At 40.8% G+C, this 19,628-nt stretch overlaps 1 long non-coding RNA gene across 1 annotated transcript in view; it reads left to right on the top strand.

Annotated features, from left to right (window-relative positions):
- The window catches only part of LOC121877350, a 74,666-nt gene that overhangs the window by 1,653 nt on the left and 53,385 nt on the right, over nt 1–19,628 (top strand). The window contains exon 2 of the long non-coding RNA XR_006090966.1: nt 8,323–9,029. This is a non-coding gene — a long non-coding RNA (uncharacterized LOC121877350). The remainder of the gene's footprint in view (nt 1–8,322; nt 9,030–19,628) is intronic.

The following is a 19,628-nucleotide window of genomic DNA, read 5'->3' as shown; positions in this document are numbered from 1 at the left end:
ATACATGTGTAGCGGTATTAGCATATGTGTACCGGGCATACATGTGTGTGCATATATGTACCGGGCATACATGTGTAGTGGGTATTAGCATATATGTACCGGGCATACATGTGTAGTGGGTATTAGCATATAGTACCAGGCATACATGTGTGGCGGGAAGGTGCTGAGAGACTTACGAGCGGTGTGTACAGTATAGAGTGTGGGGAACAACTTAGAGTGTTGGGGGGCCTTGTCTTATTCTAATAACTTATACCACAAGGAAGAGAGAGGAAGGGAAGGATGAGGAGGAGAGGTGGGTGAGAGGAGGAGAGAAGAGGTGGGTGAGGAGGAGGGAAGAGGTGGGTGAGGAGGAGAGGAAGGAAGGATGAGGAGGAGAGGAGAAGAGGTGGGTGAGGAGGAGAGGAGAGAGGTGGGTGAGGAGAGGAGAGAGGTGGGTGGGAGAGGGTGGGTGAGGGAGGAGAGGGAGAAGGGTGGGTGAGGAGGGAGAAGAGGTGGGTGAGGAGGAGAGGGAGAAGAGGTGGGTGAGGAGGAGGGGAGAGGTGGGTGAGGAGAGGGAGAAAGGTGGGTGAGGAGGGGAAGGTGGGTGAGGAGGAGGGAGAGAGAGAGGGAGGAGGAGGCGAATAGCAGGAGGTAAAAAGTGGATTGAGGAGGTGGAAAGGGGTTAGTAGAAGGGGAAGGAGAAAGAGAGTGTGGAGGAGGAGGAACAGGAACAGGAATTTATTCAGATGAAGAAGAAGAAAAGGTATAAAATAAGCAGAACAAGAAGAAGAAGGAGGAGAGGAGGAAGAAGAGAGAAGTTATTTTAAACTTATCTGACAACTTATTCGCGTGAATAAGAAACGGAGGAGGAAGAGGAAGAAATAGTAGGTAGGAAGAGAAGAAGAGGATTATTCTATCAACTTATATCTTCAGGAGCCACTTATTCACGAGAAGGAGGAGGAGGAGAAGAAGGAAGAAGAAGAAGAAGTAGTAAAGGAAGAGGAAAGAAAGAAAGAGGAAGAAGAAGATGAAGAAGAAGAAGAAGAAGAAGAAGAAAGGAACACGCGTCAACATGATACACTGCATAATTTCGTGACGCTAATATATAATAAAGTTATACTAAGTTTGGACATATTTGGTCCACTGGTGTGTGTGTGTGTGTGTGTGTGTGTGTGTGTGTGTGTGTGTGTGTGTGTGTGTGTGTGTGTGTGTGTGTTGTGTGTGTTTCTATGTATGTGTGTATCTATTTATTGATACATATATGTCTGTGTGTATGTGGATATTTGTGAATGCATGTGTATGTGTGTATCTGTATATATGTGTGTTTCTATGTATATGTATATATGTATCTATAAATATATTGGGATAATGTCTGTATGTATGGTATCTATGAATGTGTGTGTGTGTGTGTGTGTGTGTGTGTGTGTGTGTGTGTGTGTGTGTGTGTGTGTGTGTGTGTGTGTGTGTGTGTATCCCAAAAACCAAACCACATACACCAAAAATAATTCACGGATAAAAATAAAAAAATATATATCCCAATACGTCAAGCTTTTTAATTACACATAAAAAAAATTTCGTTAATGTTTCCTAAGCTTTTTTGTGCATTTAACGAGGCCTCGACTTTTATAGCTCACACCTTGACTGCCTGTGACTTATATAAGCTTTCGTCAGCTTATAAGTTTTTTCTCTCAATAATCTCAAACTTACAACTGAATCGGCAACTTTGGGGGATTTTCTTATATATATATTTATTTTACGATCATTTAATCTCTCACCTAATCTCTTATTAATTTTTATTCTTAACCTGGGATGATTATTATTATGTACTAATTGAACAAAAGTCTCATATATATATAATTCTTTTTATTGTGATGTATAAACATATATAAACACACATTTTCATACACACACACACACACACACACACACACACACACACACACACACACACACACACATCACTTTACACCACAAACGAACCATACAAAAAATCAGTATACTGTACTACCCAAATATATTGTACAGTACATATATATTTTTTTCTGGTACCAACTAAGTTTCTCTCTCAGACCAGAAAATGTACAATAATAATCATTTACTGCCTCCGTGCACAGTACAGTACAGCACAGTCCGTTTGATCCAAAAATGGTCTACAGAAAGCTTTTGGCTCTTATCTAGGTACTGTACTGTAGTGGTATTTTGTACTGTCATCAAAATACACCGATTATTTCTTCGTAATCTTGTTATTCTGTTATAATTTGTAATATAATCTAGTCATTAATACCACTTTAAAATTAACAATAACACGACCCCAGAATTATGAAATATGTCGAATACTTTTAACTTCAAATTCAAGTATCACATTCATGTTAATTTCTCAATTCAGTTTCATCACGACCTAAAATCTGTAGATACATTTATATTTATTTCAGCATTTTATTAATAATTAGTTAAACTTTGACATATCGAAAAAATTATCTTACTTTTTTTTCAATATAACGTGAGAGTTGAGAACATTTAGGATGCAAATTTGCCAGTTAATGGTTCAGGTGTGTAGGAATGTATCGGTGTTATTCAGGTGTGTCTTGTGACCTTGTGTGTCTAATGTGGGTGGTTTGTTGTTGTTGTTATTATTATTGTTATTGTTATTATTATTATTATTATTATTATTATTATTATTATTATTATTATTATTATTATTTTTATTTTTATTTTTATTATTATTATTATCAGTTATTATTATTAGTATTATTATTATTGTTATTATTATTGTTATTATTATTATTATTATTATTATTATTATTATTATTATTATTATTATTATTATTATTATTATTATTATTATTATTATTATTATTATTATTGTTATTATTATTATTATTATTATTATTATTATTATTATTATTATTATTGTTGTTATTATTATTATTATTTGTATCGAAAGTTAAGGTTGAATGATAATAATAATAATAATAATAATAATAATAATAATAATAATAATAATAATAATAATAATAATAATAATAATAACAACAACAACAACAAAAATACTACTACTTGTTATATTCACTCTCTTTTCAACTCTCTAATTGTCCTTTATTCTCGTCTCTATCATTATTCCTCTCTTTGTCTCCTCGTCTTTATTCATCGTTACCTCTACGTCTCCCATTCTTGTTGTTATTGTGATATATTAAACAGAAATAGTAAAATCTCATCAGCGTTTATTTTATTTTAACGTTGTGTTTATTGTGGCGGTTTATTGTCACTAAACGTAGCATTATTTTCAATTATTTTGTGTGTGTGTGTGTGTGTGTGTGTGTGTGTGTGTGTGTGTGGGTAGTGTTGATATTTTTTGTTGTTATTGACGTTGTTTTTCTTCTGCTTGGTCTTGTTCTTTACTTGTTGTTGTTGTTGTTGTTGTTGTTGTTGTTGTTGTTGATGTTGTTTTGTTGTTTTTGTTGTTCTTCTTATTATTATTGTCATTATTATTATTATCAGTAGTAGTATCATCATCATCATCATCGTCATCATCATCATCATCCTTCCTCCATGACCCAACACACACACACACATATTTCCTCTCAAGGTTGTCCCCCCTAAGGAGTTCTCAAGTGAGGTCCTTTAAAACGATACCTGGAGCATCCTGTGGGACTTATCTCAACTCCTTCGGGTATTTGGGGGGGTCCTTGATGCGGCCTTCCTCCTCCTGCTGATCGGTTCCTCTTAAAGCCACATCCACTTTCTGTGTGTTTGTGTCTGTGTGTTTGTGTCTGTGTGTTTGTGTCTGGGTGTTTGTCTGTTTGATTTTGTTGTTTACATGTAAGTTGGATTTTTTTAATGATAATGTTTGATTAGAATTGTTTGCTCTATGTTTCTGTCTGTCCGTCTGTCTGTCTGTCTGACTGTTTGCTCTCTCTCTCTCTCTCTCTCTCTCTCTCTCTCTCTCTCTCTCTCTCTCTCTCTCTCTCTCTCTCTCTCTCTCTCTCTCTCTCTCTCTCTCTCTCTCTCTCACTACCACAGCTGGACCCATGAGATATGTTCCTGTCTTTCTTCCTCAAAGCAACAATAACTTTTGGACCTCTGACTTCAATCACACGGTCTAGCTGTGGCGGTCTGTTTGTCTGTCCGTATGGCACTTTGTCTGTCTGTCTGTCTGTCTGTTTTCTCTGTCTGTCTTTGTTTGTATCTGTCAGTATTTTCAGTGGTTTGTGTCTCTTGACTTTGTATGTACGTTTGTGTGTGTGTCTGTATGTCTGTGTGTCTGTATGTCTTTCTGTCTGTATGTCTTTCTGTCTGTATGTCTGTCTACTTGTCTATGTCTGTCATTTTTTCCTTATTTTTTCTTATTGTTTCTTCTCTATTGTTATTATTTCCATTTTTCTTATTTCCATATTTATCAACATTTCCTCTTCTCCTTTTATCACCAATTCCATCTATTTCCTCTTATACTGCTTATTTACTATCCTTATCACGTCTTTCTTATTATCCTCTCTCTCTCTCTCTCTATTTCCCTTTTATTCATGATACTTGTTCCTGTACCATTATCGGCGTTTCCTTCCATTTACTCCAACATCCAAATTGCTCTTATTACCCTGTTTATTGGTCCTTATTTCCAAGCGCCATTAAGAAATTATTTCCATGTATCTCTATGTTTATGTTGACCTTTATTTCTTGTAAGTTATTTCTTCTTCGTAAACCATTATTATCATTTGTCTTTTATTTCCCTCTCTCCTTCCTCTTTCCTTTTCTCTCTCTCCTCTCCTTTCCTCTTTCCACTTTGCTCTCCTTCTCTCCTTTCTCTCTCCTTGTATCTCTCTCCTTCTCTCCTTCCTCTTGCCTTCTCTCTCTCTCTCTCCTCTCCTTTCGTACTATTTCCGCGTGTCTTTACCAAGTCAAGCTAACAGCCTCTCGCACTTACTGTGTAGAAAGAGGAAAAAACTCTCTCTCTCTCTCTCTCTCTCTCTCTCTCTCTCTCTCTCTCTGGGTAAACTTTCCACTTCCTTTCCCTTTCCTGTCGTGTTGTATTTTACTACTTTCTCTTTGTCTGTCTGTCTGTCCATCTTTTTTTCTCTCTCTTTGGTTCTTTGGACAGGTATTGTTTTGTTTCTGTTACATGCTTGAGCTTTCCGGTTTTTATCTCGCTCTCTCTCTCTCTCTCTCTCTCTCTCTCTCTCTCTCTCTCTCTCTCTCTCTCTCTCTCTCTCTCTCTCTCTCTCTCTCTCTCTCTCTCTCTCTCTCTCTCTCTCTCTCTCTCTCTCTCTCTCTCTACTGTACATGCCAACACCAGTCACTCTTCCCTCCACTCTCCCTAATGCCTCTTCCTCTCCTCTTCTCTACTTGTACGTCTCTTACCTCCATTACCACACCTACTTGTGTTGTCCACTGTAACCCTTGTAGGTCAGAGAGAGGGAGAGAGAGAGAGAGAGAGAGAGAGTGAAACTACGATTACTTATTTTATTACTACTACTACTACTACTACTACTACTACTACTACTACTACTTTTTGTTTTGCCTCCATCCTCCACTCATAGCCACACCTTCGCCGCCATTTTATTACCTTAAAATTAATTATCCTAATACATAAGTAGCTATCCTATCTGTGTTGAGTTAGTTGAGCCGCAGAGCTATACTACTACCACCACTACTACTACTACTACAACAACTACTATTACTACTACTACTACTACTACAACAACAACTACTATTACTACTACTACTACTTCTACAGCAACTACTACTATTACTACTACTACTACTACAACAACAACTAATACTCTACTACTACTACTAAAACAACAACAACTACTATTACTACTACTTCTACTACTACTTCTACAGCAACTACTACTAATACTTCTACTCCATCCACCAAGAGTAACACTGGTACAGACGTAAGCGCATTGGTCCATTATATAAACCAATCACAACAAACGTAAATAAAAGCTGTCGTGCAAAAAAACACAAAGTTATCGTTCCGTTGTGTTGATATTGGAATCACTTGGTTCAACTCTCTCTCTCTCTCTCTCTCTCTCTCTCTCTCTCTCTCTCTCTCTCTGAAGTGAAGATTTCGCCTCTCGACCACCGCAAAAGTGCCGCCACCAGCCATCGGGGTTATTGATACAATGCTCTGGTGGTGAATAATCAATAAAACGAAGGAATAGGGAGAATATGAAGTGGATAATTATTAATTTTGTGTGGTGTGGATAAGTGGATGGTGTGTTTTTGTGTCGTGTGGATAAGTGGATAGTGTGTTTGTGTAGTGTGGATAAGTGGATAGTGTGTTTGTGTCGTGTGGATAAGTGGATAGTGTGTTTGTGTCGTGTGGATAAGTGGATAGTGTGTTTGTGTCGTGTGGATAAGTGGATAGTGTGTTTGTGTCGTGTGGATAAGTGGATAGTGTGTTTGTGTCATTATTGGATAAATTAGGAGTAGTATTATTGTGTCGTGTGGATAAGTGGATAGTGTGTTTGTATCGTGGATAAGTGGATGGTGTGTTTCTATAGAGGGGATAGGAGGGAGTATTATGTGGATAAGTGGATAGTGTGTTTGTGTCGTGTGGATAAGTGGATAGTGTGTTTGTATAAAGGGATTGTGGGGTATTTGTGTCGTGTGGGTAAGTGGATAGTGTGTTTCTATAGAGGGATAGGAGAATATTATGTGGGTAAGTGGATGGTGTGTTTGCGTCGTGTGGATAAATGGATAGTATGCTTATATAGAGGGATAGTAGGGTACTAATATGGTGTGGGTAAATGGATGGGAGTGTTTTCGTCGTGTGGATAAGTGGATAAAGTGTGTGGAGAGAGGTAATGATGAAGAGTGGATAGGTTAGGTTAGGTTAGGTAATGTTAGGTTAGGTTAAGTTAGGTTAGGATAGGATAGGTTAGGTTAGAATAGGTTAGGTTAGGTTAGGTTAGGTTAGGTTAGGTTAGGTTAGGTTAGGTTAGGTTAGGTTAGGTTAGGTTAGGTTAGGTTAGGTTAGGTTAGGTTAGGTTAGGATAGGATAGGTTGGGTTAGGTTAGGTTAGGTTAGGATGGGATAGGTTAGGTTAGGTTGGGATTGGAGTTAGGATAGGATAGGTTAGGTTAGGTTAGGTAAGGTGAGATTCTCTCTGTATCTCCAATTCTCTTTCCCTGTGTCTATATCTCAGTCTCTTTCTATCTCTCCGTCTATCTTATCTCTCTCTCTCTTACTTCTCAAATCTCCTTTTATCTCTGTTTTATTTCTCCATGTGTCTTTTTTTTTACCAATTCTCTCTATCTCTCTAATGCTGTGTCTATATATTATCTCTGTCTGTTTTCTGTCTGTCTGTCTATTTCCAGTCCTACTTCACACACACACACACACACACACACACACACACACACACACACACACACACACACACACACACACACACACACACACACACACACACACACACACACACACACACACACACAACACACACACACACACACACACACACACACACACACACACACACACACACACACACACACACAGAACACCCCTTTACGCTATGATTCAATTTCAGTTTATTTCAAGATTAGAAGCTTTCTAATTTCTCAGGCGACACTCATGAAAAAATACACCATCCTTCAGGGCTGTCACGGCCTCTCAATGCCCCCTGAACGCTCCCTGAACACCGGTGAACATTTAGTGAAATATATGGTGAACGCTGGAGGATATTTACTGAACGTTGGGGATATTTATTGATCATTGGGGATATCAGAACGTTGGGGATGTTTGGTGAACGTTTAGTATTTCTGGTGAACGTTTGGGGATATTTGGTGAACGTTGGGGATATTTAATGAACGTTTGGGGATATTTAATGAACGTTTGGGGATATTTGGTGAACGTTGGGGATATTTGGTGAACGTTGGGATATTTAGTGAACGTTGGGGATGTTTGGTGAACGTTGGGGATATTTAATGAACGTTTGGGGATATTTGGTGAACGTTTGGGACATTTGGTGAACGTTTGGGATATTTGGTGAACGTTTGGGATATTTAGTGAACGTTGGTGATATTTGGTGAACGCATATGAACACTGTGTGAAGCTCTGGGTAATATTTTTTAACTGTAGTGAACATTTTGTGAACTTTTTGGACGCTGTGTAACTTTGATGAACTTTTTGTGAACTTGAACGAACAGTTTGAGACTTAAAGTATTTTGAACTTAAAGTATTTTTTCACTTTAGTTTATGTACACTTGTGAACATTAATGAACATATCCAAATGTGGAAGGATAAATCTTTATTAACTGTAGTGAAAAATTTTTATGAATCCTGAACATTGTGAACTCTGCCAAATAGTTCATTATTGTGTTGATCATTTTGTTTAAGGTTTGTTGAACATTTGTGGACGCCTGTGAACTTTGAGTAGGTCGTGGTGAATATAAATGAACTCTGTCCATACCCTGATAAATAAACTAGTGAACAGCTGTAAGTTTACTGAATACAGATGAGAGAGAAGTGATGAACATTAAATTCCAGTAAACCTAAATGAACATCCTAGATCAACGTTCAATTATCGTGAACAGTAGTGTGAAGAGATGAATTATGTACACTGTTGAACATAGAGCATTGAACAACACGTATTATATGTAAATGCATAAAGAAATAATCCGTCTTTTGAACAAGTTTGAACTCTCTGCTTCTGGCTGCACCTAACTTAACTGAACTTTGTCTAAGTTTAAGTGAATAACCTGAAAACTTTGACAAACTTTAAGCATTTTCCTCTCCTTGGGTAATATCTCTCGAAATCTGGTCAAATTTGTGTTTGAACTTTGAACAGACTTGAGTGGTATCTATTCCTTCTATCTCGTCGTGTTGAACGTGTGAACAGTTCTGTGTGAGTAAACTTTTGAACATCTGAACATATTTGTGAACTTTTGAACCACTAAGATCCCTGCGTAAGAAAGTTAACAGAACAGCTGAACAGTTTTGTGCAAGAGAGTAAACTTCTGAACAGTTCTGAACAGGAGAGTGAACATTGAACATCTTGAAGGAGTGTGAACAGGCAAGAAGCTGTGACGGCTGAACAACACAAAGTAAGTCAGCTCCATCCATTTACTGTACCATTCATCCATCCATCCATCCATCTACTGTACCAACCACCAATCCGTCCATCCATCCATTTACTGTACCATTCATCCATCCATCCATCCATCTACTGTACCAACCACCAATCCGTCCATCCATCCATTTACTGTACCATTCATCCATCCATCCATCCATCTACTGTACCAACCACCAATCCGTCCATCCATCCATTTACTGTACCATTCATCCATCCATCCATCCATTTACTGTACCAACCACCAATCCGTCCATCCATCCATTTACTGTACCATTCATCCATCCATCCATCCATCTACTGTACCAACCACCAATCCGTCCATCCATCCATTTACTGTACCATTCATCCATCCATCCATCCATTTACTGTACCAACCACCAATCCGTCCATCCATCCATTTACTGTACCATTCATCCATCCATCCATCCATCTACTGTACCAACCACCAATCCGTCCATCCATCCATTTACTGTACCATTCATCCATCCATCCATCCATTTACTGTACCAACCACCAATCCGTCCATCCATCCATTTACTGTACCATTCATCCATCCATCCATCCATCTACTGTACCAACCACCAATCCGTCCATCCATCCATTTACTGTACCATTCATCCATCCATCCATCCATCCATCTACACAAAAATACAGCGAGACATAAAATAAAGCGAGACATTAAAATACAGCGAGACATAAAATACAAAGGAGACATAAATATATCGAGACATAAAATACAGCGAGACATAAAATACAGCGAGATATAAAATACAGAGACATTGAAATACAGCGAGACATAAACTACAGCGAGATATAAAATACAGCGAGACATTAAAATACAGCGAAACATAAAATACAGCGAGATATAAAATACAGCGAGACATAAAATACAGCGAGATATAAAATACAGAGACATTGAAATACAGCGAGACATAAACTACAGCGAGATGTAAAATACAGCGAGACATTAAAATACAACGATACATAAAATATAGCGAGACATAAAATACAGCGAGACATAAACTACAGCGAGATATAAAATACAGCGAGACATTAAAATACAGCGAAACATAAAATACAGCGAGATATAAAATACAGCGAGACATTAAAATACAGCGAGACATTAAAGTACAGCGAGAAAAAATACGAGACAAAATACAGCGAGACATATACAGCGATACATTAAATACAGCGTGACACAATACGAGACATAAAATACAGTGGGACATAAAATACAGCGAGACATTAAAATAGAGCATCACTGTAAAAAAAATCACATTGCTCGGTCGCGGTGAATAAATCTACGGTAATCGCCCGCCACATTTAGTTTACTAGCTGTTTATCCTTGTGTTTTTTTTATCCCCCATTCGTGACCTCCTGACCTCCTGACCTCTGATATAATACCTCTTACCTTCTGACCTCTTATATCCGACTTCCTTACCTGGCCTCTGATATACATTAATACCTCCTCTTACCTCCTGAACTCTTATATCTGACCTCCTTACCTGGCCTCTAAATACATTAATACCTCTTACCTCCTGACCTCTTATATCTGAACTCGTTACCTGGCCTCTGATATACATTAATACCTCCTCTTACCTCCTGAACTCTTATATCTGACCTCCTTACCTGGCCTCTAAATACATTAATACCTCTTACCTCCTGACCTCTTATATCCGACTTCTTTACCTGGCCTCGGATGTACATTAATACCTCTACCTTCTGAACTCTTATATCTGACCTCTTGACCTCTTATATCTGACCTCTTTACCTGGCCTCTGATATACATTAATGCCTCTTACCTCCTGACCTCTTATATTTGACCTCCGTACCTGACCTCTGATATAATACCTCTTACCTCCTGACTCATATCAGACATCATGACCTGACCTCTGATATGATACTTCTCACCTCCTGACCTCTTAAATCTGACCTCATGACCTCACCTCTGTTACAATACCTCTTACCTCCCGACCTCTTATATCTGACCTCGTGATCATTTTCCCTGGCCTCTGATATAATACCACTTACCCCCTGACCTCTTATATCTGACCTCCTGATCATCTGACCTGACCTCTGATATAATACCACTTACCCCCTGACCTGACCTTTGTTACCATACCTCTTATCTCCTAACCTCTGATATCTGACCTCTGACCTGTGATATCTGACCTAATGACATCCTAGCCTAACCTAAACTGACTTAACCTAGATATCCTGACCTCCTGACCTCTTGACCTCTGGCCTCGTGTGATGTCATAACTTCCGGTGTATACAAGAGGAATACATAAACAAATAAATAAATAATAAAGATTTGAGTAAAGGAAAGAATTGGGAAGATAGCAGAGGTCCTGAGTTTGAAAGACCGATAGAAAGAAAGAAATGAAAGAAGGAGAAGAAGATGAAGAAGAAGGAAAAACAGTGAATTCGTGATTGATTTTCTGGATGAGGGTGATTATTTTTTTTATTTTTTGTGATTTAACCCTTTGAGTACGATGACTTAAAATGATAGGGTTAAGTGGGTGTATTAAAGGGGTTAAGTCATCGTATTAGAGGTTAAGTCATCATATTCTTACACACACACACACACACACACACACACAGACACACACACTGAACACACACACACACACACACACACACACACACACACGTACGGCTCACCTATAACGTACTCACATAAACTCTGATTTTATTACTCACAATTAATGAAATTCACAGTCCCCACAATTTGATACAATGTGTATTACATTTTAACATACGATATATATATATATATATATATATATATATATATATATATATACAATATATATATATATATATATATATATATATATATATATATATATATATATATATATATATATATATATATATATATATATATAATTTATTTTATTTTATGCGTTAGTTTAGATTAGAATAGGTGAGGTACTACCGCCTGGGAAGATATTGGAAGCATAATGTGTTGTCTAATGGTAGACCCTGCTGCCATATGTGACCAAGTCCCAGGTTGCTGATCTGACTTTATGCCTCATTTACACACAATTGCAGGGTCTCAATTGTTTCTCTTACCATTAACAACACAACATACATATATTGTTTCTCATTGGTTATCTTTTTTTTCATTTATGTATTTCTTTATTATTATTATTATTATTATTATTATTATTATTATTATTATTATTATTATCATTATTATTATTATTATTATTATTATTATTATTATTATTATTATAATTATTATTATTATTATTATTATTATTATTATTATTATTATTATTATTATTATTATTATTATTATTATTGTAGTATTATTATTATTATTATTATTATTATTATTATTATTATTATTATTATTATTATTATTATCTATATTATTATTGTTATTATTATTATTATTATTATTATTATTATTATTATTATTATTATTATTAGTATTATTATTTATTATTATTATTATTATTATTATTATAATTATTATTATTATTATTATTATTATTATTATTATTATTATTATTATTATTATTATTATTATTATTATTATTATTATTATTATTAGTAGTAGTAGTAGTAGTAGTAGTATTACATTTTCGCCCCCCAGGCCCCGATGTGGGTCAGTGACCTGTGCCCGGGTGGGCTAATCCCCGTAAAAATAGAGAAAAAACTGACCTAACCTAACCTAACCTAACCAATTAATAGACATCACCTGCCCCCTGAAAAAAATAAAAAAATAAAAATAATTATGAAAAGTATATATAGTTTTGTTTTGTTTTTCTTTTAATTGTTAGTTATTTATGGTCGTTGTTGGATAAAAATATCATTGTATTTTTATTAGGTTCACAAGAACGAAAATTTGTTTACGGACGTTTGTTACGGTCCTTGTTAACGGTAGTTGTTTATAGTTACTGTTAACGGTAGTTGTTTATAGTTACTGTTAACGGTAGTTGTTTATAGTTACTGTTAACGGTAGTTGTTTATAGTTACTGTTAACGGTAGTTGTTTATAGTTACTGTTAACGGTAGTTGTTTATAGTTACTGTTAACGGTAGTTGTTTATAGTTACTGTTAACGGTAGTTGTTTATAGTTACTGTTAACGGTAGTTGTTTATAGTTACTGTTAACGGTAGTTGTTTACAGTTACTGTTAACGGTAGTTGTTTATAGTTACTGTTAACGGTAGTTGTTTATAGTTACTGTTAACGGTAGTTGTTTATAGTTACTGTTAACGGTAGTTGTTTATAGTTACTGTTAACGGTAGTTGTTTATAGTTACTGTTAACGGTAGTTGTTCATAGTTACTGTTAACGGTAGTTGTTTATAGTTACTGTTAACGGTAGTTGTTTACAGTCTTAGTTTACGATTCCTGTCTATAGTCTGTTTACGGTTCCTGTTTACAGTCTCAGTTTACTGTTTGCGATCTTAGTTTACTGGTTTCTGTTTACGGTAGAGTCTCAAGGAGTAGTTTCCCCGCCATCCTTGTTTACTGTAGCATAAGCGAGGCCTTTAGATGCGCCCTCACACCTTCAGTTACCAGGAAGTAGAGGGAGAGGGAGGAAGGGGTAGAGAGGGTAGAGAGGAGAGGGGGTAGAGGAGAGAGGGAGAGGGAGGGAGAGGGTAGGGGTAGAGGGAGGGGGTAGGAGAGGGGAGGGAAGAGAAGGGGTAGAGAGGGGTAGGGAAGGGGCTAGAGAGGGAGGGAGAGGAGAGGAAGGGGTAGAGGGCAGAGAAGGGGGAGGACAGGAGAGAAGGGGAAGTGAGAGGGAGAGACGAGGGAGATTGAGGGTAGGGACAGAAAGAAGAGGTAGGGGATAGAGGGAGGAATGGAGGTAGAGAAGATGGAAGGGAGAAAGAGTGGGAGGGAAGGGGGAGAAGGGAGGGAGAGGGCTTAACTGAGGAGATCCTTGGGGTATCATGACACAGTACTCTCTCTCTCTCTCTCTCTCTCTCTCTCTCTCTCTCTCTCTCTCTCTCATCACGTCCTCTCTCTGATTCTCTCTATCTCCTTCTCCATCTCAATCTCTTCATCATCGTATCTCACATTCTCTCCCTCAACTTCCATGACCCGTATCTCTAACTTTCCCGGAAGGAGAGAGAGAGAGAGAGAGAGAGAGAGAGAGAGAGAGAGGCAGGAGAGGCACCCTTCCTTCCCTCTTGCTCCTTCCTTCTATCTTCCCCTCCCCACTCCCGTCTCCCCACCACCCCCTCTCCTCCTCTCTGCACTTCCCCACACCCTCTTCCTCACCCTACCCATCCCTCACCCACCACCCCATCCCCCACCCACCACTCTCTCCCCTCTCCTCCCCATCCCCACACACCCTCTCCCCCACCACTCTCTCCCCCTCTCCCTCCCCGTCACCACAACACCAACAATACCTCCCGACCTCAGCTAATGCAGTTTGCTTATTCTTGAAAATTTGCATTACAAGGACTTTGAATATTCTAAAATTTGCATCACAAGGTATGTTTCTCCGGGCCCTTCCTTCCTTCCTCCCTCCCTAAGGAGAGTGACTGCCGCAGGATATCGGTGTAAGGATTCGCAGACAGACAGACAGACTGGTATTGGGTGGGGAGGGTTAGGTTAGGTTAGGTTAGGGTAAGGTAGGTTAGGTTAGGTTAGGTTAGGGTAAGGTAGGTTAGGTTAGGTTAGGTTAGGTTGCTTTAGATTAAGTTTAGATATTCAACAAGATTTTAATGACCAGGTATGATAACCATACAGTGAACCATCACCAGATACACCATCACCTGGTACACCATCACCAGGTACACCATCACCAAGTACACCATCACCAGGTACACCATCACCAGGTGCCACCTTCAGGTACACAGCATCACCAGGTACAGCATCAACAGGTGCCATCACCAGGTAGCATCACCAGGTACAGCACTCAGGTACACCATCACCGGGCACACCATCACCAGGTACACCATCACCTGGTACACCATCAACAGGTACACCTTTCAGGCACAGCATCACCAGGCACAGCATCACAGGCACACCATCACCAGGCACACCATCACCAGGCACACCACCTGGTACACCATCACCAGGCACACCATCACCAAGCACACCTTCACCAGGCACAGCACTCACCAGGCACACCACTGGGCACACCTTCACCTGGTACACCATCACCCGTACACCATCACCAGGCACACTATCACCAGGGTACACCATCACCAGGCAATACCATCACCAAGTACAGACCTTCACCAAAAGGGCCAGCATCACCAGGTACACCATCACCAGCACACCTTCACCAGGTTCAGCATCACCAGGCACACCATCACCAGGTACACCATCACCAAGCACACCATCAACAGGCACACCATCACCAGGTACACCACTCACCAGGTACACTATCACCAAGCATACCTCACCAGGTACAGCATCAACAGGTACACCATCACCAGGCACACCATCACCAAGTACACCATCACCAGGTACACCATCACCCGGTACACCATCACCAGGCACTATCACCAAGTACACCTTCACCAGGCACAGCATCACCAGGTACACCATCACCAAGCACACCATCACCAAGCACACCATCACCAGGCACACCATCACTGGGCACACCATCACCAGGCACACCACGCCCAGGTGCACCATCACCTGGCACACCATCACCAGGTACACTATCACTGGGCACACCTTCACCAGGTACACCATCACCAGGCACACCCACCAGGCACACCATCACCAAGCACACCATCACCTGGTACACTATCACCAAGTACACCATCACCTGGTACACCATCACCAAGTACACCATCACCAGGTACACCATCACCTGGTACACCATCACCAGGTACACCATCACCAAGTACACCATCACCAAGTACACCATCACCAGGTACACCATCACCAGGTAAACCATCACCAATTACACCATCACCAGGTACACCATCACCAGGTACACCATCACCAGGTACACCATCACCAGGTACACCATCACCAAGTACACCATCACCAGGTACACCATCACCAGGTACACCATCACCAGGTACACCATCACCAGGTACACCATCACCTGGTACACCATCAGGCACACCATCACCAAGCACACCATCACCAGGAATCACCAGGTACACATCACCAGGTACACCATCACCAAGCACACCATCACCAGGTACACCATCACCAGGCACACCATCACCAGGTACACTATCACCAGGTACACCATCACCAGGTACACCATCACCAGGTACACCATCACCAGGTACACCATCACCAAGTACACCATCACCAAGTACACCATCACCAGGTACAATCACCAGGTACACCATCACCAAGTACACCATCACCAAGTACACCATCACCAAGTACACCATCACCAAGTACACCATCACCAGGTACACCATCACCAGGTACACCATCACCACTATATCGCTAATGCCAATACAGTATACAGTAAACCCTAATATGTATAAAGTATAGAGTATTTCCCAATATGTATACAGAATGCAGTGTATCGCTATGTATATAACACGCATACACCCAATACATATAAATTTCTACATTGATTTTTAGATATGTATGTCTTAATATATATGCTAGTATACACCCAATAACTATACACAATATACACCATTATGTGCTAGTATACCCCAATAACTATACAATACACAATATACACCATTATATACACAATATACACCTACACATGACTGGTGAATGAAGGCTGAGTCAACACTTGTGATCAGTGTCGCCTGAATGAGTGCTTCTAAATAATGTAAGCCTCAGTAAACTTGTATCCCGAATATATATTTTTACCTTGGTGGAGAAGAGGATGAGGGAGAGAGATGGAGAGTGAGGAGAGGGGAGAGTGAGGAGAGGGGGAGGAGGAGAGGGAGAGTGAGGAGAGGGAGAGGAGGAGGAGGAGAGTGAGAGAGGCGGGGGTGGAGAGTGAGAGACGGGGTGAGAGTGAGAGACGGGGGTGGAGAGTGAGAGACGGGGTGGAGGAGGAGAGACGGGGAGAGTGAGAGACGGGGGTGGAGAGTGAGAGACGGGGAGAGGAGAGGCGGGGGTGGAGAGTGAGAGGCGGGGTGAGAGGAGAGACGGAGATGGAGAGTGAGAGAGACGGGGAGAGGAGAGGAGAGGGGAGAGGGAGGAGAGGGAGAGGAGGGAGAGGGGGAGAGGGAGAGGGGGGGGTGGGAGAGTGAGAGGCGGGGTGGAGAGTGAGAGACGGGGAGAGGGAGGAGAGGGGAGAGGAGGGAGAGGGGAGAGTGAGAGGCGGGGGTGGAGAGTGAGGAGACGGAGAGTGAGACGGGGGGGGAGAGTTAGAGACGGGGGTGGAGAGTGAGAGACGGGGGTGGGAGAGTGAGAGACGGAGATGGAGAGTGAGAGACGGGGGTGGAGAGGAGAGACGGGGGTGGAGAGTTAGAGGCGGGGTGGAGAGTGAGAGACGGGGTGGGAGAGGAGAGACGGAGATGGAGAGGAGAGACGGGGTGGAGAGTGAGAGACGGGGGTGAACTGAGAGACGGAGATAGAGAGGAGGAGGTGAAGAGGAGAGAGGGAGAGGGGTGAGTAAACGGGAGGAGATGGAGACTGAGGAAGAGGATGTGGAGAGTGAAAGAAGGAGATTGAAAGGGAATTGAAGTGAGGATGAAGGAGGAAAGATGGAGAGGAGAGAGGGATGTGGATGAGAGGGAAGGGAGGTAGAAGAAAGGGGTGGAGGGAGAGAGAGAATGTGAGAAAGAAAGAGTGACCAAGGAGAGGATAAGAGTAATTGAGGGAGATGGAGGAAGGAAGGAAATATGATATGTGGAGAGAGAGAGAGAGAGAGGAGGGGGGAGAGAGAGAGAGAGAGAGAGAGAGAGGGAGGGGGAAGAGAGAGAGAGAGGGGAGAAAGAGAGAGAGAGAGGGAGGGGGGGAGAGAGAGAGAGAGAGAGGGAGGAGAGAGAGAGCGTGTATTATTGGTGAGATTCCCCGAGACTTCTCGAAGAGATTGGGAGACTTTGTGAAAAACTGCGAGACATTGTTAAATACTGATATAATTTCTGGAAGACTGAGATACATTGTAAGATACTGAGAGACACAGAGATACTTAGAGATATCTGGGGGGCTGAGAGACATTATAAGATACTGAGAGACATTGTAAGATACTGAGAGACATTGTGAGATACTTAGAGATACCTGGGGGCTAGACATTATGTGAGATACTTAGAGATACCTGGGGGCTGAGAGACATTATAAGATACTGAGAGACATTGTGAGATACTTAGAGATACCTGGGGCTGAGAGACATTATAAGATACTGAGAGACACTGAGATACTGAGAGACACCTGGAGGGACAGAGCTTCATAGTTCACCACACGATATTTAATTAACGTTTGTACGTATCCCGTAAAATCCACACACACACACACACACACACACACACACACACACACACACACACACACACACACACACACACACACACACACACACACACACACACACACACACACACACACACACACACACACACACACACACACACACACACACACACACCCCGCAGCACGCACACCACACACCACGCACGCACCACGCACGCACGCACACCCACACACACACACACACACACACACACACACACACACACACACACACACACACACACTATAAGAACCCATATGTTACTTGTATATTTTTGTCAATCAAGAGACCCATTCCCCATTATGCAACTGTATATTTCAACCTTCGACACACACACACACACACACACACACAAAAGGTCTCTGCCTCAAACACTAACATCAAAAGCAAGTCATGAATGGCATCTTCTGAAGGGTGAGGGAGGGGGGGAGGTAGGGGGTAGGGGAGGGAGGGGGGGGAGGGAGGGGGAGGGAGGAGGAGGGGGAGGGAGAAGATGGAGGAGGAGGGGGATGGAAAGGGAAGAGAGGAGGAAGATGATGGGAACTCCTTTGTGAATTGACAGGACATGAAACTAACTATTGATTGTGTGTGTGTGTGTGTGTGTGTGTGTGTGTGTGTGTGTGTGTGTGTGTGTGTGTGTGTGTGTGTGTGTGTGTGTGTGCAGATTTATGAAGAAGAGAGAGTGAGAGAGAGCGCGAGAGAAAGAAAGGACAATAAAGAGAGAGAGAGGGAGAGAAAGAAAGGGCAATAAAGAGAGAGACAGAAAGAAAGGACAATAAAGATAGAGAAAGAAAATTAACGACAGAGCGAAATACAAGGAAAATGAGCCACGAAAGACAGCCAATAAACAAGGGGAAATAGATAAAGAAAACGAGAATAAGGGACACGAAGGAGAGAGAGAGAGAATGAATGAGAGGGAAAGAAAGCAACAGGGGAGCGAAGGAAGAGGGGAGAGAGAAGAAAAAGAGAGACAGAGGAGAAAAGAAGTATTGAGAAGGAGGAGGAGTGAGAGGGATTGGAACGAGGTGAGAGGTAAAATGGAGGAATAATTGAGAGAGAGAGAGAGAGAGAAAAGGGAGAAAGGAAAGAGGGAGGAGAAGTGTAGAGAAACAAAGGGAGAGAAAGGGACAAAGAGACAAGGAGAGATAGACACACACACACACACACACAGATAGAGAGAGAGAACGAGATAGAGAGAGAAA

The sequence above is a fragment of the Homarus americanus genome, unplaced genomic scaffold, assembly GCF_018991925.1.
Source record: "Homarus americanus isolate GMGI-L3 unplaced genomic scaffold, GMGI_Hamer_2.0 scaffold367, whole genome shotgun sequence".
Taxonomy (NCBI): Eukaryota; Metazoa; Arthropoda; class Malacostraca; order Decapoda; family Nephropidae; genus Homarus; species Homarus americanus.
This window is presented reverse-complemented; position numbering and strand designations above follow the sequence as displayed.